This window comes from Ambystoma mexicanum, chromosome 2p, assembly GCF_040938575.1.
Source record: "Ambystoma mexicanum isolate Mex_15411 chromosome 2p, UKY_AmexF1_1, whole genome shotgun sequence".
In the NCBI taxonomy this organism is placed as follows: domain Eukaryota; kingdom Metazoa; phylum Chordata; class Amphibia; order Caudata; family Ambystomatidae; genus Ambystoma; species Ambystoma mexicanum.
Genome location: NC_090923.1, coordinates 659038509 through 659044508, shown reverse-complemented (window position 1 = coordinate 659044508; position 6000 = coordinate 659038509).

The following is a 6000-nucleotide window of genomic DNA, read 5'->3' as shown; positions in this document are numbered from 1 at the left end:
ACGGCAGTCCCCGCCTGCGCATGCAAGCTAGCAGTCGGAGCACACTAGGGCACATGCAGTTGATGTTCGGGCGGTGAACCCCCCCACCCCCTCCCACACCTCCAACGTGCACAGGAACATTTGTACATGCAGGCAGTGACGTTCATGTTTCCCATTTAACAATTGAATGGCAACATAAAAGTGGCTGTCTGCAATACTGAATCTACCCATGAAATGTATCCGATTCCCCAAGAAAGAGTCCCGGTGGAGGGCCAGTCCAGGCATATTCGGTCCTAGCCTTTGGCTTAGGCCCCAGAGCTCCATCTGGGGCTACAACCAAACGATGAGGGGCTTTAGCCGCCCTCACTCCCCGAACCTCCTAGCGACACCTCTATGGCAATGTCTACACCTTTAGTTCAAAAACTACAAGGGATGTTCACAGAACTGTACTTTCCTTCTTTATATCATATTCAGGACTCGGATAGTAACGAAGAGAGCTATGGGTCAGTAAAAAAATGACATTTTAACCAATATATTAAAAATTCATTGTATTCAATAAGTGTTACTCAAATAGATTGCTTTTCTAAAAACGCATATTTCTCACGTTTACATAGAAACATATTCTGAACATATATATTGTGCAAAAAGCGACAATTATATTTGTACAAAAATGACTTTTTTGTCGAAAAAACCAATCACTTATCTTTTTCCTAGACCAACTCTTCTGATAATCTACAAAAACATCTATTTATATAATATTTTTGTATGATCTTGTATCACTACTGTGACTCATTTCAAGTTTAGATCAACTAGAGGTATTCATAGAGAATTATATGGGTGACCAATACTCATCTAATTATCACTTTCTAAATATCCCTTTTTGCTCAGTTTCGACAAAAATGTCATCTAGTACCATTCTAGAATTGATGTTCGTCTTCTTCAGGACTTGAAAATGACAGAAAACGTATGCTTTGTGAGCTAGATATTATATTTTCTTATTTTTCTTTTTACACCATCCCTTGATCAATGTCTTGAATGATTCTAAAAAAAGACACATTTAAAACACAATTAAAAACTGCCCATTCGCAACTCTTCTTACAATCATGCAAGTTCCCATTATTTCATTTTAGAAGAACATTTACCCAAATGTTTATTCTGTATGGGAATTGCCTCTGTCCACCACCCAGATTGTGCACGTAAAGCCTTAATTATCTGCAGAGACATAAATTAGAATTGGGAATGAACCACTTATTCCAATCAGTAAAGCTATGTCGACAAACTAATCAAATGACGCACAGCACAAGTCACCAACCTCCATCTTTCTGTGTGTGTATGTATTTTCCCTTTCTTTTCAGGCCAGCAGATGTATATCAAGATAAATCGTGCGCCAACACCTTCTTTCATCTAGCCTCTCATAACATCCGTGCAAATAAAACATGTAGATGTGAACTAGAATCTCAATTAGAACTAAATTCATAAGACATTCTAGTCTATAGTTCTACATAAGTATTTAAATCTTGCATCTCCTGAAGTATGATGGTGTTTATTCAACCCGCTATCGCCATAATAAAACTTGCAAGATTTCTAGATAGAAATACCAAAGCAGAACTGTATTTACTTCTAGAACGCACTTTATACTTCAATATATTCTACTTTTTTGTTGCATCCAAAAGTGGTTGCAACCACCCGTTGTAAAACTGATTAGCAAAATATGGAGCAAAAATATGTCTCAGTATCTGTCATATGTCCGCTTAACTTTATAGACTGTATATCTCGAGGTCACTTACATTTACCGTTGTCAAAAACGAATTCTGTAATCAACCACTGCGTGTCGGGCGGCGTTCGCCATCTTATTTCAAAGACAAAGAAAAATAAATAGAAGGCCGAGATTTGTTCCTTGGATACTCTATGATAATCAAAGTTCAATAGCCATAAAAGAAGAACTTTTTAAAACTAAGTACGTCTCCCGGGATCCAATATTCCAACAGAGACACCATAGAAAGAGGACTGGTTTTGCATTGAAAGGAATACAATGTCCCAAACCGCAGAAAAGCACTAATTCCTCACGGAAAGGAGCATAGCGTCCCAGCATATGCTTTTTCATATACACACATAACGGAATGAACCAATATAAACCAGATAGTAGAAATTCCACTGTCTAAAGTTATATAGATGACAAATGGTAGTGCTTTAACAAGCATATCACGTATATGTATTGTATGTAATGCCAAAGTTATTAAAGTGGCTATTATATTTAGAAACCAAAGATTTTGCCACAAAACTAAAAGTTGACAAAATAGATAAGAATAACATTCCTGTGCTGCAGTATTGTACACGATTAAGTTATTCTTCCTATTGGTTCAAACGGGATATTTTGCCAAAAATCGAAATGTTGACAAAAAATGGCTAAGAACAACATTCCCATGTTGCAACCTTCTACACAATGCAACCATTCCTCCTGTTGGTTCAAACCATTTTGATAACTCTGATTCTTATACATCCCCCATTGTTCACTCTGAGACAGTCTGATGGATATATTGCATCCATCGCTTCCCCAAATACGATTGATAGCCCACCACTTAAATTCTTCACATGTATGGTTTTCTTCCAAACAATGGGCTACTAAGGGCGATGTGATATTCCTTGTACGGATCTTTGACTTGTGTTCCGTTATTCTTTGTTTAACAGCCCTAGACGTTTTTCCTATGTATGTTTTGTTACATGGACACCTTATCGCATCTATAACGTTTTTACTATTACAAGTAGTATGATGTTTCAAGGTCCATGTTTTATGATTAATAAGGACTGAGGTGATACCAAGATGGCCACCGAGCACTGAGGACGTGTCCAGGCAGAGCTTGTCAAGATTATAATAATACTTGCACAGCATATGGTTTGCTTTTCGCAGATATTCCCTGAATTCAGGCACCTAAATGCAGCTTTGGAGGATGTGGTGTCAAGAGGGATACTGCAGATCGCGGCTTGAAAACAGTGGTGTAAGTAAGCACATACACATGGGCATGCACCGATCCGCAGGAGGAAGAGGTAACCTCCAGCACTAAAAGCAGACATGGAGAAAAGACCTGCATTGAATCAGAGTGACTGCAGTGAGAGGGTGTTGGTCGGACCAGCTAGCCCTCTGCCCTCCTCTCTTCCGGATATCCCTACTTGGTGAGAGGCATCCAAGCCCTACGTGGTGCCCGGTCGCCGGGAACTGAAAAGTGCAGAAAACGCAGTGACGATTCCAGCCCAACGGCTCAGGAAGCAGAATAGCAGACCAGACTGCATTTCAGCGCACATATTAAGGTACCAGTGTGGATATAAGACCTGCATATTGATAGAGGAAGGCTGGTCAAGGGAAATGCACGTAGGAGCTTCCGGGAAGAACGTTTGATTGAAGGGGGTGTGCTAATACTGGTGTCTGAGGGAGGAGGAATGCAGGGGTTATAATAAAGCAGCACTCGGCACAGTGAAACTGACAACGTGGGAGCGGACTGCAGTTAGATGAGCGGGCTGTCAGAAACACTTCAGGATATTTTAAAAATAACGACCATAGCAATACAGTGTTCTCAGACAGATCTGCCACCGCAAGATGAACACTCAGAATAATTTGCTCCTGGTTGTTTGAAAGGCAGGGAAATGATCCTGGCACACACATCAATACAGATGTGGAGGGTGAAGAACCACAAATAACTATGAATACAAAAAATAGAAATCAGGAAATAGCATAAACAATAGCATACGGATTGGAGAACTCTTTGCAACAGCAGAGCCTTTACACTGATCAGTGAAAACTTTCCATTAGCATTTTTACTAGTGCTAAGGGTATTCCACATATAAGGAGCACATACTCAATGCCTAATTTGCTATCTAGGCATACTAGATGCAGAGTATGTGAAGGAACATACAGACTCGCCTCATAGCATCCCATAACAGAGTGATACATACCAGCAGCCTCACCACATTGCTATATTTCAGCAAATCATATTCCCAGAACTATCATCTAGGTGGATTGCATAATATCAGATCTTTGGAATTGGAGCAACAATGAAGCAAGGGCAAAGAAACATAATTACACTAAGCACCTGGCACATCTATCGGCTCGGGTGGGGCTAATTACAGCTACAACTACTCCCATAAACCATTTAGGACGACTGTGGAGAGGCCTGTATGCAGCCTTTATCTTATGCTGGGAACAAAGAAAAAAGTGGTTTCGACAGGTTGAACGGTTCCTCAAGCTATTAAAGAAAGCTCACTACAAGATATTTGGACCAGAACCTCTAAGTCCCAGAACCTAGGCACTCCCACCCACACAAATGCCGCAGCTATGGAAATGGCAGGAGCCGAAGAGGATTTCACAAAAAGCTACCAAGACTTTCAAAGTTCATTCACTGCAACATTTCAAACTCAGTTCACGGCTTTTACATCAGAGATCAAACAGGCACTCAGACTTTTGGGAGAGACCTGACAGACTTGGGAGAACAAACAGATGCAAATGAACGGCCATACAAGAACTCAGGACAGTGGGCAATCTGAGGAATTGTTGCAACATCTCACGAGATCTACTCATAATTGGAGCTACAATGTGAAGACTTACAAAATTGATCTTGCAGATTGAATATTCGAGTCAGAAATCTCCCAGAATCTGTCGGGGACCCCGACTTAAATGAAGCAATAACATCGATCTTCAAAGAACTACTTAGTGCGGATGAAGAAGAAAAGATATGATTTGACCGAGTTCACAGAGTGGGCCCAAAGAGATTGGATCCAGGCATGCACCCTAGGTATGTGTTGGCAGCTTGTGGGGACTACCCGCAAAAGGCACAAATACTGCGGGCCACAAGACAGGTGGAACCTATCACATACAAGGGCTCAAACATTCAGCTATTTCAAGATATGTCTCCTCTCACATTTCAGAAGCGCAGAGGAATGCAAATAGTGGTGAAAATGCTACAAGCTAAGAAGATAACATAGATGGACATTTCCATTCGGCCTGGTATTTACGCTAGATGGGAAACAGAGAATAACTACTAGAGAGAAGGTATGGAACTGTTAAAAATGGAAGAAGAAGAAACAGAAACCCCCCCAGCGTTGCCTTCTACAATCAGTTTGCCCCACCACCTCACTGCGATCAACAGCTGGGTCAACACGGGACATTGGAGAGGTATAAAGCAAAGGTACAAATGGGACCGCAGGGGTCCTCGCCTTAGAGGTCTGCAACGTACATCCAAAAACTGACATCACTTGATCGAAAATCAAGCGCTTGATTGGGAAATACGTGGAAGCTGTGCAATGATTTAGGAAATACAAGATATACGACAAGTTATCCCATTTTGGAATCCGTGGTGTGGAGGTGTAGATGGTTTGAGGATACCACATGGGGATCCCTGGAGGAAGTGGCGATCCAAGTTGGCGATGCGGTGGTGAAAGGTATGCTAGGTACATCGGGTCACACCAGGCACAGGTGAGGGAAAGGGAAGGGTGGGTGGGCAAGGCGGGTGTTAGTGTTTAGGGTGGGTGGGCTCAAAGTTTTGGGGATAAGGGGAAGGGTTAACCGCAAATGCATGCAGACACACAGTATGGTTTGAAGTCGGGGAGACAGGCAAGTGTTTATATTGGACATTGCAGATATAAAATGGCACTCCGATGCATATTTAACATTCAGGGACTAAATAGCCCAGTAAAGCATCGGAAACTTGAGTGATTCCTAACTCAACATCACCCTGAAATATTAGCTCTGCAGGAAACTCTTATCAGACAGGAGGACAATGCCAAATTTCATTTATGACATTATCCCACAATAATTCAAGCTAATGCGAATATAACGGCCGGTGTGCTAATTGCAATAAGGGTACAAATCAAAATAAATTAAGGCAGATAAGGATGGCCTTTACCTTTTTATAGTGGCTGCCCTTGGCCCTACCGCGCTAACCCTATTATCGAATTATGCTCCAAATGCGGGTCAGGACAGAATTTTGACGAAGACGTTAGTAGGAGTAGAATTGTTTATCGCCGGGGAAC